The sequence below is a fragment of the Crocodylus siamensis genome, chromosome 9 (genome assembly GCF_052110815.1).
Source record: "Crocodylus siamensis isolate JL-2025a chromosome 9, ASM5211081v1, whole genome shotgun sequence".
Taxonomy (NCBI): Eukaryota; Metazoa; Chordata; order Crocodylia; family Crocodylidae; genus Crocodylus; species Crocodylus siamensis.
The window spans coordinates 2,903,255-2,922,722 of NC_143403.1; the positions used below are offsets into that span (position 1 = coordinate 2,903,255).

At 45.7% G+C, this 19,468-nt stretch overlaps 1 protein-coding gene across 1 annotated transcript in view; it reads right to left on the minus strand.

The window, feature by feature from the left end:
• ZNF469 (zinc finger protein 469) overlaps positions 1 to 19,468 on the minus strand; it is a 361,499-nt gene that overhangs the window by 149,670 nt on the left and 192,361 nt on the right. The window contains exon 6 of the mRNA XM_090063861.1: positions 13,384 to 13,498. The gene's annotated coding sequence lies outside the window, so the exon portion shown is untranslated. The remainder of the gene's footprint in view (positions 1 to 13,383; positions 13,499 to 19,468) is intronic.

A 19,468-nucleotide genomic window follows, 5' to 3' on the forward strand; every position in this document is an offset into this window, starting at 1 on the left:
GGCAAGTCATTTAATCTCCCTGCGCCTTATCTATAAAATAAAGATACTGATACTTCTGTAGCTCACAGGAGAGCTCATCCGTAAAGCCAAGTGGAAAACAAGGAAGGGAAGGAAAAACAAACCCTTTTTTACAATATTTTCTTTCCATTTTTCAGATGTTTTCATGCAGACAGTTCATTACTGAGATTCGATTGCTTTGAGGGACTGAGAAGCAAGTGGCCAGGGTCTCAGAACAGCTCCGCACGGGGCTGCGCCCACCCTTCTCCAAGCACAGAAAGGAGAGGAGCGCTTTGCTAGGAAAATCTGAACCTGGGAGTGATCAGCAGGGATCCTGGTTTTCTCTGACTGAAAAAACCCCCAATTTTCAGTTAAAAAAAGTAACCCCAAATCCACCTTTTTCCATGATTAAAATGAAACACCACTAATACATAGGTACATATGTAGTCAGTACTCACCGCTGCTTCTCAGACCCTGCCCTGCACAAAACGATCGTAAACCCCAGCCTCTTTAGGCACCAAATTCAAACTGAAATGGGATTATGTCAGGAGATGTATGTGTTTCATTTTAATCACGGAAACATGAGGATTTGGGGTTTGTTTGTTTTTTTAAACCAAAAATTGGGGATTTTTTTTCAATCAGAGAAAGCCAGGATCTGTGGTGATAAGCCCTCCCAACCATCTCCACTAAGTGTCCTCATGTCTGTGGGGCCAAACTTTGGATTTCACAGACCAAACTTCTTGGCAGGCATGCCACAAATTGTTCCCACACCTTCCCCAAGCGTTTTCTGCTCCCTGCCCTATCTGCTGCTCTGTTTTCTGCTCCCTGCCCTATCAGCTACTCTGGTTTCAGCTCCCTGGCCTCTTGCCCATCTGCTGCCTGCCACACATGGAGGCTACCCATGCCATTTGGAGCACACGTGCCACAGGATGAACGCTGCTATTACACACCATGCCAGCACCTTGCTTCTTTCTGTCATTATAATCCAGACGTACTTTAAATCTTAATCCTCGGGATGACAAGTGACAGACAGGCTGTTTAAAGCCCTGAGCTGCCCCGGTGACACACGTGAGCTCTGGATGTCATCTCCCGACATACACGGTGGCTTAGAGCATGGAAGAAAGGGTAATTTGTTCTACGAGGTAAGTCTCTTATTGGGTCCTACACCAGGTTTACGGTTTAGTATAGAAATGAGCTACAACTTGGGAGAAATGAAAAGCAAAAAAACCCCCCAAAAAACCAAAGTGGACTGGCCTCTTGGTGAACTTGAATGAGAGGAGTTAAAAAAAAAAAAATCTGCAATTAGGAAAAGCTGCTATCTAACCTGTCATCGCTGTAAATGTACAGGCAGGAGCTGACAGTTCTCACCTGACTGCTGTCAGGTTTCTAAATCCTTTTCCAGTTTCTATGCCTGGTTGATTTTTTAAACGGCGGCTGAAGTCAGAGAACAGTGAACCATTTCCCTGCGATTCCCGGCTGGAAAGATCATTTGGGCTGTTTGACCTGCAGCAGCAGTAATGGGGACACTTCCATAAAAATGAACCATTATTGGAGCGTCTCCCGAAAAAGAGTTAGGATCCAGTTTCCATTAAACTTCCTAGGTATTACAGGCACTCGTAAAGGTCCAGGGATCTTTCAAAGAAATAATCTAAATTGCCACCATATTGGGTGGGTCTATTACTGTTAGTTCTTCAATACAGTTTCCTATATGATTTTGTTTTCTAGATAGCTTGCTAAACGGTCCGGAGTTGTCTGCACAACAGAAGGCTGCACGCAGCTAGTCGGCTGCACCAGCTTGCTTACTTTATGGATGAGTTTCATTAAACTCATCACGGATTAAAAACACGCTTGTAGTTGGATTCATTGATACAGCCTATCACTCCAGCAAAAGTTGTCAAAACTTGATTAGGTCTTTTAATGCTGCTGCCTTCCAAAGGCTTCCAATGCTGCCTGCAATTTAAAGCTGCGTTTTGCATCCGAGGTCTGCGCAGAATGATATCAGTGCTGGAAACAGCTGATGAACTACAGTACACCGCCCTGTCTGTTGGGGCAGAGAGGCTGAAACCAAATGATGCTTGCTCTACCGGCCCTGCATTACGCAGGGTTTTCAAAAGTCATTCTTGATAAAGCACGTGGTGAATCCTAGGCAGGAATATCACTTGCAAACGTCGACAGTCTTTATCCTGTTTCCCATCCAGGAACAGAGAACAGCATCGACTGTGGTGGGAGCTGGGCCTGCTAAGGGCTTCGGTGCATGTTGAGTAGAGACAACTCTTGCTTAAAGCTAATGGGAAGATCTGATAATCTCCCTCTCCGATCAGCATTTCGCTATCTGGATTCTAACAAAATCTGAACATGTTTCCAGACTTGGTTTTCAGTTTTCACACTTTCCTGAGTTTCTGGGAAGGAAAAGTCCACATCGCTGTTGCTGCGATGCTCTGGGCTCAGCCAGGGGCACGTCATCCCGGGAATCTCGTGCAAAGCCCTCGATGGCATTTGCACAGTTATTTGCAGACTCAAGAGCCCAGAGTCAACCTTGGTGACCACAACGGAGTTACAATGAGGATAAATTTGTCCCAGGAGATAGCTCAACTTTGGCATCTAAAAGTGAAACAAGCCGGCTTTCAAAGCTTCCACGTGGCTTAGTCACAAATGTCTCACGCTCGCAGACCGGCCCAGAGGAACATCCCATCGATCCTCTCCTCTGGGAAATGCGAAACACCATAACCAGAAAGAAATATGAATACAGCCTGCTTCCCGACAAACAACTTTGAGGTAAGCAGACTATTCCAACTTTTCTCTGAGCCTAATCTGCATCTAAAACGAACTTTTCCAAGCAGGGGATTGTAGTACCTTTGACTCTCCTATGAAACGCGAACTTTCATTTTTACCCAGAAGTTTTACAGTCTTTTCTCCGATGCATGATGAAGGGTGTTTCCGCCTGAAAGCTTGCAATTAAAGTTTTTTTCTTGTTGTTTTTTGCAAAAATCTGGTTGGTTTCATAGAAGCGATCACCCCTTCCACGAGTCCTGATTGCTTTCGCACTCACAGAGTCCGCCTGAGGCCGAGCATGATAGTGCACAGTTACCAGCAGACCAGGCCCATGGCTCCAGGAGCACGTTTCAGTGGATGCCTGGGCCTTTTGGGACGGGCACTCGGAGAGTCGGGGGGAGAAGGCTCAGAGTGGAGGCGTCAGATGAAGAAACATGGATGCTTTGGAAACCATGCAGAAGACAGGATCTTCAGGCTGGCTCTTGGAAGGATTTCTTTGCCTCTCCCAGCTGCTGGTTGGCCTTGTTTGGGCATCTTCTTCTGTTGCATTAAGCTTTGAGGAACAGGGACTTAAACGGCTGGATGGAGCTGTATTTTTACCTTCCCTTTTGGCGGACTGCCCCACGGCTTCAAAATGTGGCGTCTCCCGCACCCAAAGCAGGAGAGCTGCATCCTGCACCAACCTACACCTTGGGAAGCTCGGTGAAAGGGCAGCACCTCCCAGTTCACCCCCAATCATGCTTCAGCTGCTCCAGGACCATAGGGACCAAACACTAGTGCAAATAATTGCATCCCTAGAAGCAACAGGGTCATATCCGGATGGTATCAGCACCATATTTGTGTGCACACTCAACTCATCCGTTTGATTTCGAATACGCCCAGGTCGCCTCCAGTCACTGCGACAACCGGATGCACTTGGTTCATCGATGGGTCTATTTTAGGCCTGTTCTTGCATCTCGGTGGCAGCATTTTGGTTGCTACAACAACCAGGCTGTGTTTTCAATGAATCGGAGTTCACACCTGATTCTGAAGAAGGCCAAGATTTCATTCATTCCCCTTCACGCAGTTCATTATTGATGGAAGGATACAGCAAGGAGCATCACGAGTGGTGGAGTGAATGAAAGGGAGATGGTTTTGCAAGCACAGCCCCTGGACCTAAATAGCTCAGACCATATATCTCCCAAACTTAGTTGTTTTTTTTTTGCTTTTTTTAATGATGACCCAATGTGTAGTTTGAGAAAAGCCTAACTCTTTTTGCTAAGGGTCACAGCAATTCCAGCTGTCAGCCACACTCTGCAGAGGTACATTTAGCAGAGCATATGGCAGAAGTTATACCTTAAATTTTCACTGCTCATCTGCACCAAGCTGGCTCAGCCAACCAGACTCACCAGTTCCAAAACCCGGAGGAGCTTTGCCACACCTTGCAACGGGGTAAGGACAATTAAAGCCTCAAAGGATTTTGCATCCAGTGAAGTTTATTTAAAATGCCTTTTTCCCTCCCTTTTCCTTTGTCTGAATAAACTTCCAGCTTCCCACACAGTCTCAGGAATGTCCTGTCCCCCTGTGAGAGCAGCAAATGTTTAAATATGCTAAATGCTGCTCAGGCACTTGGGTGCAAAAATAAAATTCAAGAAAATCCTATTCAGGGAGCAGTGGTGCAGCCTCCTGTCCTACCTGTACTAGAAGAACACTGTACCCTTATACTAACAGTCCCATTCAGCAAAGCATTTAAGCATTACTTTAAGAACTAGCTTAAGTCCCACTGAATTAAGTGCCTAGGCGCATGTGCTTAAGCGCTATGCTGATGAAGGCCACAGGCAAGTATTCATTTGCAATTTTGCACCTGCATTAGACCTCTGAGGAACAAGGGCTGAACAGTGCCACTGTGCACCTGCAAAAGTACAAGAACAGGGTGTTTGTAAGAGCAGGACAATTTGGGGGACAAGTATGAGAGTTTCTTGGGGAACAAGTATAAGAATTTCTATCAACACAATAGCTTGGTGGGTCCAATACCCACCCAGGGCACAGCAGCTCTGGTTTGATTTCCTTCTCTAGCTGAGAGTATCTGAACACACACCGACCTTGCAGGTGAGTGCCCTACCGACCTACCAGGCAGCAACACAGCTTCCCTCTGTGTCTCTCTTTTTCAATATGTAGGTATCCTTATACAACAGCAGTCTATTATATTTAATAGCAGTCTTCAACTACCTGGAGGGGGCTCGAAAGAGGATGGAGCAGGGCTATTCTCAGTGGGGCAGATGACAGGACAAGGAGCAATGGGCTCAAGTTGCAGTGAGGGACGTTGAGATTGGATATTAGGAAGGATCTTTTCATAAGGAGGATAGTAAAGCACTGGAACAGGTTACCCAGAGAGGTGTATCTCCATCCTTGGAGGTTTTCAAGACCCGGATAGACAAAGCCTCGGCTGGGATGATGTAGCTGGGGCTGGTCCTGCTTGGAGCAGGGGGTTGGAGTAGACGTGACCTCCTGAGGTCCCTTCACACCCTCTTTTTCTATGATTTTATGATATAAAGCAGAGCAGCTGCAAGAGAAATGACCCCTTCCAGAACACCCCATTTGGCCCCTTGCGAGATGGGCAATAGGGGTTTCAAATCACGATACGGCTGTTTCCGCAGGAGCTGATATACGAAGGCCCTGTGTTGACCCCAGTTGTACACTGCGCATGTTCACGCTCTCTGTTATTCAAAGTTACCGTGCTGCAGCCGTTCTGTCTGGACACATCCATGCTTAAACGAGGAGGAAATATTAATGGTTTATAAGTTCAGTGGCTAAACCAGGGATGTGACAATTAGGTACCAGCACGTCTATATATTTGATCGTGTTCCTAATTCAACTGGATTATATAGAACATAAAACAAAGTGGAGTCCAAAGCAACTCGCTTATCGAGGTTTTCTTCTTGGCGATCCCGCTCAGTTATTCATCAAACGAGGCAGATTCTTTTCTACTTTTCAACAGAATTGGGCAAAACTAATGGGCTCCTTCGCTCTGCAAAAATTCCCAAGGGAAGATTTTGCACAAGAAGCATGTGTTTTGTAGCAGGAGATACTTGGTTCAATGTTGTTCACTTACCCGAGCTTCCTGCAGTTCTTGAGACACATGCGACTCTTTTTTTCCCCTTCTTTTTGGGGGGAATTTCCATATGTTTTCAGCAGCCATTCTGCCCAGAGTAAAAGTGCTTGCAGGATGTCACTGGAGACAAGCAATATTTTTAATCGAAGAAACAGAGCAATTACCACATTGAATCAGCGCATTTGTTCGTTTAGCCCAATACCCAGCTCAGCACTAGCCATTAATCTAGCAGAGAACAATTGCTGTAAAATTCTCCAGAATTGCCTATAATTCAGAGTCAGATTTCTTCAAGGTTGTGGGGCTCTTTAAATTAGAGTTATAATTGGGGCTGGACACATTTTTTTTTTCAGTGAACAGCTCATTTGCAAATAGGTGCCATTCCAGGAAACCCATTTGTGATTCAGGTTCAACGGGGTGAATTCTGCAGCTGGATACAACCTGGCAAGGCAATGTAAGGGATATTGCAGTCAAGCAGAATGAACCCTCTGGATTTCTCAGAGAGATTCATGTGCGAGAGGAAACGAGTCTCTAGTTGATATCCTATAGCCACAACGGCAGGTTTGGCTGCAGCAGTCTCCCGGGACATGGGACTCTCGGTCCCAGTCCCTGATCCAAGGACTATGCAAGTATTTATACAAAACTGAACAGCATCAACAGGAGAGACTGAAGGCACACCAGTCCAGACCATCCTCCTGCCCAGCGAGCAGGGTTGAGCCTGGTCCCGAGAGAACAGAGACCTTCGTTCAAATCCCTTGCTCCGAAATCAGGCAGAGACGAGGATCTTGTACCCAGCACCGCAATTTGCAGGGAGTGGTCCTTACCAACGAGCTATAGATATTAGGGTACCACTACCACCACCACCATCTCCTCACTGGTACCCCTGACCATATATATATCTATATATATATATAAAAAAAATAAAAAAAAATCAGGGAGAGAGCAAGTGCTATATTTTAGCCAACCTTAACAGACTAGTTGAAGGCAATCTCCCGAGGGATAGCCAGCACGGGTTTGTTGTGGGCAGGTCATGCTTGACCAATCTCATTTCCTTCTATGACCAGGTGACCTATCACCTGGACAAAAGGGAAGAGAGCAATGTCATATACCTCAACTTTAAAAAAGCCTTCAATCTAGTATCCCACGATCACCTCTTGCTTAAACTGGCTAACTGTGGCCTTGATGTCACCATGATCTGCTGGCTGGGAACTGGCTTCGTGGTAGGACCCTGAGGGTGGTGGTCGACGGGAGCCAAATGTCTTGGTGCGCTGTGACCAGTGGGGTCCCCCAAGGCTCTGTCCTTGGACCCGTATTGTTCAATATCTTCATTAGTGATGTGGACACTGAAGTCAGAAGTGGACTGGCCAAGCTCGCCGATGACACCAAACTTTGGGGCAAAGCATCCATACCTGAGGACAGGTGGGAGATCCAGCAGATCTGGACAGGCTCAGCAAATGGGCAGACGAGAACCTCATGGTGTTCAACACCAAAAAATGCAAGGTTCTCCACCTTGGGAGGAAAAACCTGCAGCATCCTTATAGGCTCGGCAGTGCTACGCCGGCTAGCGCTACAGAAGAGACTTGGGGGTCATCATTGACCACAAGATGAACATGAGCCTGCAATGCGATGCTGTGACTAGTAAAGCGACCAAAATGCTGGCGTGCATCCATAGATGCTTCTGGAGCAAATCCCGGGACGTCATTCTCCCCTTGTACTTGGCCGTGGTGAGGCCGCAGCTGGAGTACTGCGTCCAGTTTTGGGCTCCACAATTCAAAAAGGATGTGGAGAAGCTTGAGAGAGTCCAGAGGAGAGCCACGCGCATGATCAGAGGTCAGGAAAACAGACCTTATGACGACAGGCTGAGAGCCATGGGGCTCTTTAGCCTGGAAAAGCGCAGGCTCAGGGGTGATCTGGTGGCTGCCTATAAGCTTATCAGGGTGCTCATCAGGATCTGGGGGAACATCTGCTCACCAGAGCGCCCCAAGGGATGACAAGATTGAAACGTCACAAACTCCACCGAGACCGTTTCAGGCTGGACATAAGGAAGAATTTCTTCACTGTCCGAGCCCCCAAGGTCTGGAATCGCCTGCCGCCAGAGGTGGTTCAAGCACCCACTTTGAATGCCTTCAAAACACAATTGGATGCTTATCTTGCTGGGATCCTGTGACCCCAGCTGACTTCCTGGCCTCGATGATCCTCCAGGGTCCCTTCCAGCCCTAATGTCTATGAAATCTATATATCTCTATCTAGAGATATATCTGTATCTATCTATATCTGTGTGTGTGTGTTATCAATCTATAGAAAATTCTCCCAGCACATTGGTGGGGGCCAAAGCTTTGGCGGGGCATTGTTTTCATTTGTTCCCCCCGTTATCATTTGGATTCCCCTCCAATCAGAGCATTTTGGTTGACACTGAAATAACTGTGCTTTATTATTTCAATGACAGTCATACCATCAGTCCCAACTGGAGATGAAGACCTCGACTGTGCTAGAAGCCGAAAAACACGAAAGGACCAGAAACGACCCTGCTGCAGAGAGCTCATCATTCAGGTGTAGTGCGAGGTGAAACAAGTGGATGGAGCAGAGAAGCCTGGGGAAGACAAGATCACACGGCCCTTTTGCACGGTAGTCAGAAATCCCAGCTCGCCGCTTGGGCAATCATTCCCACCAGGATCTCTTCTGCTTTACATCAGATAAAAATGTTCCAAGGTATTTTTTTCTCCCAGTGCTCTGAGATTTAGAATAGAAATCCTTGTCTCATAAGCCAAAAAAGCACAGAATTGCAAAACAGAAGAAAGAAAAAAAAAAGCCTGGATCAAAACCTACACTACTCACTTACAGGAAGACGCTTGGGAAAAAGTGGTGTGGAAATGAACTTCCTGAAAGAAAGGGAACTTAATGCTAACCAAACAGCCAGACACAGAGGAACTTAATCAAATAGAAGAAAGGGAAGGCCATTAAATAAACAGAAGGCAAAGTGTTGAGATTATGAATATATTAGGCTATCAGCTACCAGAAGGAGAAAATCGAGATAGAAATTATTATTGGTAAGCATGGCAGGTTGGTATCAGTGAAGTGTCCATGAGGCTTCTGGACTTTAAGGCTTTCTTTGGATATTTAGTCACCCAGAACTGATGACCGAAATCACCACTACTCACTGAACCACGTGCATTTAGGAGAAGAAAAATCTGGGTGAAGATGAATGCTCGGGAAGCGTCCTTAGGAGACGCTTGGTATTGGAGTCTGTTCCAGCAGACACCCAGGTTATAAACAAAATTCAGTGACAAATTTGGATCTAAAGACTGATCACCATGGAAGGGGTCCTGACTCACTGCAGGACTCGGAGCTGAGCTGTGGACACAATGGTGGAGGAAACAGGGCTCTTCTATGCTTTGGAAAATGTGAAGGTACTCTGTGATTTGCATGACAGCATCTTTTAGGTGAGAGAATTGAAAACTTAAGCCCAGCGTGCCAAGGCTCATATGAGCTCATTAATGTTTTGGACAAACTTCCCATGAAATGTATGTACGGTTGGCCAAGTCCTCCAACTGTATGGATTTTGCCGTGCTGACTGGCTGCTTCAATGAAGTGATAAATTCAGAATATCTCAACCTCCCAAAGTGCCAAGTTTTACTGTTCTTAATTGGATTGGGTCCCTTTATTGTACCTGCAGTGGTGGCAAGCACACTTCCACCTGCAAACTGGATAAAAGAGTTATTTTCTTGACATGCACGTGCAAGAGTCCCACTGCACCACTGCAATTATTACAAATCTCCCTTCCAACCCATCGCAGAACGGTCGCCCTCCTCGTGACAACACGACCGCAAGGGAAAACAACTCTTTCTCCGTGCAGTCCAAGACCAAAGTGAAACTTGAGACGCCCTGGATTGTAAATGCACTTGCTCGGTTTTAATTGGGGCTGTGATTTTCAGAGGTGTCTACAGGTCCCAGGCATAGGGGACTCTTTGAGATCCTCCTGAAAACACCAGACCTTCACGCTATCGGAAACGCTTGCACCCACCAGACTCAGGAGGGGGTCAAGAGACGAGCGGCATGTTTTCCCATTTTGTGCCCTCCACAGCAGAAGATGGTGAAGCAATTTGTTTTCCATGAGAAATCAAAACCAGCCAATGCAACGTCTGCTCCCAAAAAGGTTTTGATGATTAGACTTGATTAATGATCGTGCCAGAGTATCATTCATCAGTATTAAATAACATTTTTTCATGTTAATTATACTTCCTTGGAAGCTCAAGAGTGAAATATGTTTCTTTATTACTGAGTTTCCTTTTACTTGATCGCAGGCTCACATGCTGCGCTTGTTATTTTAGGGTTGCTCTTGAGACCTGGAGCTTTATGGCAATGTTGGTCAAGAACCTCAGACAACGCGCCCTGGTTCACTGCCGAGTTATTCACTAGTCCTGGGCTTCACACTCCAGCTTGTTATTGTAGGTTTGCCTAGAAATGCTGGGAAGCACACGCTTCTTACGGGAAGGCGGCTCACAAGCCTGAGCTCCTAGCTTTAGAGGAGGTTTTTTTTTTCCTTTTTCTTTGGGGAAAAACAGCCATAAAGACTCTCGGCTGGAAAACAACATGCAAGGAATGATGCCTTTTTTTACAAAGACGCAGAACAAGGAAGGAATAAAGTAGGTCAAACTTTGGGCTGTCCCAGTGTCCCGTTATGGCCGAAACAGGGAGGGGGAAGAGACGCACACCACAAAACACAAATGTGAAATGAGGTTTTCGCACTCTTCCGCTTATTCATCCCCTCTGACACTGGCTCACTTTTCTATAGACCAGGTCTGTTCCAGCTTCCCAACGTCCCAATGGATCAGTTTCTTTCTTGGACATGCATAACCACTTGCGGCTTTAATGTGGCACCTGCATTGTATTTTTGACATGTAGGGGAATGGCAAAAAGCCAGAGAGCTGTGGAAACACGCTATCGCATCCTACTCACATTCACATAACTTGGACGACGGATGTTTCCATGTTGCTGGAGGTACTTGCATGTTAAAGAACCTGGGATCTGTGTGCAGAACCCAATTTGGGGCTGCGGTTTTCACATGTATACCCCCCACGTGCCAGATAAAAGAAGCCGCTGGCAAGAAAGGATGGTGAATTACCCATTCAAGAGCCTAACGCTGTCCCTACATCTGCTGCTTTGTGAGCATAAGTGATTATTGGGTTGGATCTGTGTTCATTTATGCCAGTTTTCCATGGAAGATCATTGAATTATTCCTGACTTATGCTGTCCAGGGAAATTGAGAAACATAATTGGTAAGATTTTAGGAAAAACTCTCTCACAAGGAGGGTAGTAAAACACTGGAACAGGTTGCCCAGAGAGGTGGTGGATTCTCCATCCTTGGAGGTTTTTAAGGCTTGACAAAGCCCTGGCTGGGATGATCTAGTTCTTTGAGCAGAGGGTTGGACTAGATGTGCCCTCCTTAACCCTCAGTTTCTATTATTTTATAATGTCCCTGGACTGCAATACTTAGGATCTTACAATGTAAACTGAATCACAAAGAGACTTTTAAGAAAGCCATTTTAAGTATTAATCTTAAAATGAGGTGCTATACCTCCAAATAAGCCAGCAATGTATACAGTTTGAAAGACACAATCTCTGCTTAAGCAGCTGGGGGTAAGTGTAGATATTGTTTTTAAGTCACATCCATGCATGTACATGCACACACACAAATATATTAGCCTTTATGTCATACCCTAACTCTATACTCTTAGTCCTCACCATATTAGGGCTAAGATTTTCAGAAACACATATTCAGAAACACCCTGCTCAAACTGTGAGATTAAATGTTGCAGAGCCTACTCTTTATGAGAGATCCCCAATTCAAACACTGCTCAGTTCCCTGGCCCTTCCTGGACTCCAACAGCAAACACTTTTCCAAGTGAAGATCCAGCCCTATGAAGGAAGAAAGTGCCTACAACGCCAGTACATCTGCTAGGTACTTTGCTCGTGGTGTTGACGGTTCACTGATTCTGTTGTGATAAACCCAGCTACTTTGCAAGGAGGTAAGGAACATAATGCTGCAAAGATGAGAGCTTGCTATCTTGGATGTGTGTGTATAAACACACATGAATGTATATGCATGTACACACAAACATCCATCCATCCCACAGCAAACTGCTGAATGAAGGAGCTGCACCCTTTAAAGCAGAACTGTTGCAAATAGCCAAAGATGAGAGCTTGCCATCTTGGATGTGTGTATGCACACATGTGAATGTATATGCATGTACACACAAACATCCATCCATCCATCTCCCTACCTATCATGCTGCAGCAAACTGCTGAATGAAGTAGCGGCAGCCTTTAAAGAAGTGTAGCAAATAGCCAAGAGACTCATCCTCAATTCAGCAATCTGCATGATCTTGGCAAGTGTGACCATCTACTGGGGGGGTGGTGGGGGGTCAGTCCCTTCCATGGCTTTCAGTCACAGGCCATAATTTTGCCCAAGCGGGTCTAGAGAGCTATGCTCAGATTCATAGATTCATTCAGAAGAACCCAGGGGCTGGAAGGGATCTCACAAGATCATCAGGTCCAGCCCTGCAAAGATCAATTCCTGCCTGAGAAGTTGGTGCTTTGTACCTGGGACATTTGAAGGGGCGGGCATGAAATGGTGAGCTCTTTTTAAACTCAAAGGAACAACACTGAAATGTAGTAGCCAAACTCCCCCCATCACCGCCACCACCACCCATTCTCAGACTGTCCGAATCCTGCGGCAAACACCAGCCTCAGCCATAACCACAGCGTAATTCATAGTGTACAGTGTGTCCCTGGCACAGAAGGTCTAGTTATTATGGGATAAATGGAAAGTCCCCAAAGCTCACTGAAGTCACCATTGAATCCTTCCTCATAGTTTCATAGTTGGTAGGGTCGGAAGGGACCTGAGCAGATCATCAAATCTGACCCCCTGCACTGTCCTAAGCTTCCCAGGCTTCCCTATGATTTCAGCTCCATGGAGGCAGAGCCCTTTCAAATACTCTTCTCAGGAGAACAGAAAAATAAGTGGGGGGGGGGGGGGGGGGGGGGGGGGGGGGAGAAAAAAAAGAAATCAACAACGGGGTTCCTGTAGGATAGCACAGAGTGCTGACCTCCACAAACCCATAATTACTGGTTGGACATTTTTGGAAGAAAGGAGCATCAGTAGCTATTGAGCATGGGAGCTAGGGATACCGCCTCTGAATCACAGCTTCCTAGGCTGGAGGCTGCAAGCGGGAGAGGAACAGCGGGGTCGGGGAAAAACACCCTGGTCAGACCCAGTTCACTCCCCTTCCAGCATCCGCTCTCTGCTGCTGCACGACACAGGGGACTGGGCAAGACGGACCTCTGGTCTGAGCCAGTCGATGGCAAATCTTATGCTGCCTTCAAATAACAATTTAAAAAACCAGTTCACAATTAAAGACATGCAGACCTGGCTTAAAACATGCAACAGCGACACAGAAAACTTTTCGCACAGCGTGTGTAGAAGATGATATGCCCATGAAAGGGGAAATAAAGAACTCTTTTCTTACCGTTGGTTAAACTCTTTTGCGTGCAGAGGGATAGTCTTGCCGGAGTCTATAGCAAGAAGCTAACCCGGGTTGCTTCTTGCGTCGCTGCTTTGGGCTGTTGTCTCCTGCCTGAAACCTTTAGAAAGACAGGGCGTGTTAGTGCTTTCGTTTAAGATGCTGTAAAAAGATTGAGGTGATTTTACTTTGATCTTTGCTGATGACTCTACTCCCATTACTACCTTAAACCACAACTTGGGGAAAGAGCCTGGAAAGTTTTAGAAGGAAAGAGTAAAAAAAAGTAAGAGTAGCAGAAGAAATAGCTCTTGCAGCAGTTGAGCTAATGCTATTTCTCTAGACTACGTGACCCTTTCTAGAGACCTCCACAAAACTCTCAGCAGTAGACTCAATCCCAGCATAACCTCTACAGACCAGTTGCTCTCATCTGATGGTTGTTGGTGGCTCTTTTGAGATGCTTTGTTAACTGTTGACACCTAGCAGCCAGGTATCCTCTGCATTTTCATTTCCATTACATCTGGTTCACACTCATCCCTTTATCTTGCACTTACCCCTGTCCCAATCAGGGTTAGATGCAACGATAAAAACCCAGAAATGCCCAGGCTCAGCCTGGACCGGTTTGATGGATAAATAAAGCTCGCTGCTTTCCAAGTCTGGCAGCCAGGCACTAAATTCACACGTTTCAAGAAAATGAGTAGAGGGAACAATAAGCTGGTTTGATGGAGGGGAAAAATATTCCCATCAGAAATGGCTCATCTTCCAGGTTCATCTGCACTCAGGAATCATGCAGTGGGGTGACCCGTTGACCCAGTTTAGCTCGATTCAGCTCCCTTCACTCCCTCTGGGGCATCTGAAGAGTATATCATGTCATCCCTTTCCCAACCCCCGGCTCATCAGACACCAAAGGCACCTCCTCCATGGCATTCCCACTGCTGCAATGTCAAAGGATAGGACACCAGACCAAGCCCTCCCTCTGGCTAGTGCATTACCCAGACAGGGGCAAACATTCAGCACAGTCTGAAGGCACTTGAGTGTCATTTTTTTGACAATGCAGGGTACCTTTCCAGACCACTGGACATTTCTTGTCATGGCTAATAGGGGGAAAAGAGGCTCCAGTCAACCAAGAATGGATTCTAGCAGGCCCTACAGGTAATTCTTCAAATGTACCAATTAAGAAAACCCCGCAGAACTTTTTTAGTTAATCTGTTTAAAACATCGACATCAACGAAGACCAGGATTTCCCCCCTCCCAAGTCTATATGTATATATAGAAATGCAGACTTGAGCTGCCTGGAAGCTTTAGATTGCAATGAGCTTAGTTCCAGGCCAAGAGACCTGTGAAAAATAATTGCATCATATATTGCATGCTTGATTTTACATGGTGATGTGATGCAACTAGCAACTCCTTAGTACGTACTGGCTGATTTGCGGTCTCCCTGGTTTTCCCAATTTGTCCAAGACACACCTATCACTCAGCAGACAAAAGTATGGAGTGACCACAGTTACCACTGAGGTTATTCAGCATTTTCCTAGTGTGCCCATGTGTGCTGGGGTGGGAGAAGAAAGAGTAGGAATACCTTGCATCATAAAGCTGGTCAACATTTGCTTCAATTTAACTAATTCTCTTCCAACATTTCTGGTTTTGATACACATTTAAAGAAAAAGAAGGGGGGAGGGGATTATTTTCTGTGATATCATCCCCATATTCTTTGCAACCAGGTGGAATTTTCCCAGTATTTTCCATTAAAATTCAGTATGTTGCATTATAACAGGAAAATCAAATCTGACAGAATTTTAGCCCCCCATAATTCCCTTTTCATCATAAGATGAGCAAACTCGAAGTCACTCTGCAACATAGTAAAGCATGAGAATCACAAGCTGATTTTGCCACTCTACCTGATTTTATTATATGTATCATTTCAATTTATACTCTGCACTAAATGATGGCTTCTACAGAGCACCTTTAACACATGTTGTAAATGCCTTATTCTGGTAGGAAAAAGGGATAAACCACAGTTGTTTCCCTAACCCTAAAAAATAACAGCTGGAAAGACAATAAAACTAAGCCCCTCCCCTCATTCTGAACACCCCCCCCCCCCCAAATGTCTTCCATCAAATGTCACCCATCAAAAAACACTTGAGATGAGGACTGCCTTTTCTTTTCCTGCTGTACCTATGGCAAAAGTCTCTGCCACTCTCTGCACCCATTTCCCCTCTTATCCTTTGTCTGCCTTCTCTATTGAGGACGGAAGCTCTGAGGCATGTCTTAGGTGCAGTTTAGAAACGCTAACTGAAAAATTATTTGCTACTCCGATTATTGCAAGTGGAAATGGCCCATGCAGTTAGCCATGTAGGTGCATGCATGTAAATTTAATGTGCTACTTTGCATCCTTTTTGCAGAGGCACAGCTGAACATCAGGCCCTTTGCAACCAAATGAGCTTGTTCCACTCAAGGATTTTTGATTTTGGGGTTTGAAAAAGAGAGAAACCATGAACAATAAATATTTCATTGACTCTGAGAGAGAACCCACAGTGTAATCCTTTTCCTCGACACATCCTTAACATAGTTTAATGGCTCTTGACAATAATTTACCTTGTACTAGCCCCAGGCTGTCAAACCACTGTCAGGTCTTTGTAGCAGATCGAGGATACAGGTAAAATAGCTGAAACTTGGTTAAAGAAATTGCAGTTACAATTTACACAACATTTTGAATAGTCAGCAAGGATATTTTTTTCCTGCAGAGAAGTTGGAAACCAAACTTTACTGTACCTGAGTTTTTTTCACCCCCTTCTAATCTTCAACTTATTTAAACACTGGGGGAAAGCTGGACAGTCCACATCTCTCCCACATGTACCACTGGTTGTAGAAATTGGTACGCTTTAAACTACAAACAATGGGCTGCTAGACTTATTTATTATTTAGATTGATATCCCACCCCGCCCAGAGAGGCTCAGAACAGCTACAGTCTCTGATTTTAAACAAAGTAAAATCAGACTAAAAAGAGGCCTGGGTTGACTTTTGACACTAATAATCACAGGGGAAGAGCAAGAGTTAATTAATTAATTAAGGTTTTCCCACTGCTTTGAGATCCATGGGTGAAAGATGCTGAAGCAGGCCAACATGCTATGCCAGAACCCTGACAGGAAAGGCTCAAACTCCCGAACAAAACCAAGGGAGGCTCATTTTTCAAGGGACTCGCTATTGACTGACAAACATACTCCTGGGCATTACAGCTTCCCACCCTGCCAAATACCGTGCACATTGCCAAGGTCAGGTTCTCTCTCTCTCCTTTGGCTCTGTTGCTCAGGGAGCCTTTCCCCCACAACTTGCATCAACACCTGGGGCTCCTTCCACCCTCCAATATGGGACCAGTCCCTGTGGTTTCAATAAGTCTAATCATTTCAGTGACTGCTGAAGGATCACACCCCCAAACATTTCTATCCCACCCCTAGGGAATAAATAGGTCCCCAGGCAGCAGCAGGAATGGAGAGAGAAAGCATGACTCCAGCAATTTGCATGGTATTTGGCAGGGCTGGAGAGCGATGGCAACAATTTGCCTGCAGTCTCATGAAAACTGCTTGTCAAAGATTTTCCAAACTCTGAAAAGTACATAGATATATATTTGCAAGTAACCACCAGACTCGATCAACTCATCTTGACCGAATACTCCACAATGACATTATTCCACAATGGCATAATCCTTGGAGAAAAACCACAGCATTCTTGGACCCAAAACAGAAACTCGACACATGTAATACCTAATACTAGAGTATACTTTATACTTTGTTTTCCTATGAGTCATTTTCCATCCCACTGTCTGTTGAAAATGTTTTCTGTTTATTTATTAAAGGTTCGCTCAATGGCTTTATTGACTACAGAAAAAAAGGCAGAGGGAGAGGAAGAGACTGAGAAAAAGAGAGGGAGAGAGAGATTCGGCATCCCAGAAACCTGCCACTGAAACTGCCCTAACTAAAGCCATCTGCTCAAGTCAAAAGCCACAGCCTCTAAAATCCTTCTGCCAAGTCCAAATTTTACTTAAAGGGATAGTGATAAAAATGTTCGGCTTCAAACTAGAGGGTTCCCCCACACACACATTTTTAAATGAAATATTGTTATGAACTCTACAAAGGGAAGGCTTTTTAAAAAAAAATAAGTTTCCAGTTTATGTGCAACTTCTGTCCCTAATCCAGAGATCTGAGATGATCAGCGGCACCAGAAATGCGAGGGGAGTAATCAAATACTTACAATTAAAAACACATATGCATATGCAAATTGCAATCCTAGTTAATCAAAAAACAGTACTTTCCTGTTCGCTATTTGGGCCTCATGCCATTATTTACTGGTTCATTTCTTGACGGCATAATGATAGAAGCAAATCAAGGGGGTGCATGTAGATGATGGCTTTAAACACCAGTTCAGGGAGGGTGTTTCATGTATAGGCAGCAACACAGAAGAAGTCGGGGAGAAATGCAACAGAAAGCAAGTGCTGGGCATGAGAGAGATGTTGTTGGTAGAGACAGGTCAAGCAGGTGAGAGGTACAGACAAGAGTGCATGAGCAGGGAGGGACACGGTCACGAAGGTGCCCTGGATGTGCAGGGTACGTATGCACTAGGTACGCTGAGCAAAAGGGACCAGAAGATGGAGTCAGAGAGGGAAGCAATACAGCCCTGCAGCAGGAAGGAAGGTGGGCTTAGCAGCTGCATTTTGCTCATCTCAAGAGGCAGCATGAATGTCAAAGGAAGCCGGATACGGGGGATTGTGTAAGAGGTGACAAAAGCCTGCACAAGACTTTTGGCTGCCTGGGCATAGGTGAGGACTGATCAGGAGAGACGTTTCTAACCTGTAATTCAACCTGTTGGCTGGGGCCAGGAGTCGCTCTCAGAGGCACTGGGACTCCGAAATCTCTAAATCACGGGTCCTCAGCGGCTTCCTTCCAACTCTGCGGGGCTAGCAGCTTCCTCGTGCACCACGCGCCAGCCCCAGTCATCCGGGGCAAGGGCAGCCTTTCTCCACCCCTCACCACTCATTTGCTCCAGAGAACAGGGGTAGGTAGCCGCTGCTACACAGTACATACCATTGTATAATTCATTGCCTCGCACTTGGACTAAGAAGCCAGGCAGGAGGTGGGAGATGCATTTATTCCTCCCCCTGGGTATACTGCTCCAGCCACCACTGTCTATTCCAGATGTTCCAGGCCAGACTCAAAAAGCAGCCAGGGGGATGGAAGTAGATGCAAGTTAGGTATCTTTATGAATGAGAATTTATAGGTAGGGGAATTTCCAGACATATTAGCTAGAAACATGACAAGATAATGATCAATCTTCAACCGTCAGAGCGTATGCTGCTCATGGCTCTCAGAGCATCCAGCAGAAATATCTCCCTACAGACAGGTATCCAGGTTGCAGCCGTATTGGTCTAGAGCTAAAGGCAATCAGGACTCATAGTAGAGATGATATCGTTTATTAAACCAACAAGATTTTTGCAAATAAAAGTCTTTAATTGCAAGCAATTGCAATTAAGAGCTTGCAATTAAAGAATTTTTTTTTGCAAAAATCTTGCTGATGTAATAAAAGATATCATCTCTACTATGAGTCCTGATTGCCCGTCCCTACAGACAAGCACTCATGGCATTGCACTGGACAGAGCACAAGAGGGGTTGTACACCATCCTCTGAATCCTTCTGCACCAGCCGCGAGTCAGCAGCTTGGACGGCTTTTCAGCCCGATTCAAGGTCATGTGAGGTAGATGCTGTCTACCCACTCAGAGATCCAGGCCCTCCCAGTCTGCGCATCTTGAATGCCGATCCAAAAAGCCCCCAAAAAGCTACTTTGAGAGAGGTAAGATGGATGGCTTGTTTCAAGCTGTGGCTCGCACCACACTTTGAAGCATGGCACTAGCTGCGGTGCGGGGGTCTTTGTGCACGTCTCTGATGCTTCTGCAGCGACCCTGAGAGATGCACGCCCCAGTCACCTGCATCCTCTCTGCATGCACCAGACCCAGAAATGGGGCCCTTGAGGCTGCCCCCAAATCCATCAGAGACAACCCCAGAGTGGGGGAGAGGTAAGGAGCAGGGCTGTGCTTCTCAGCAAT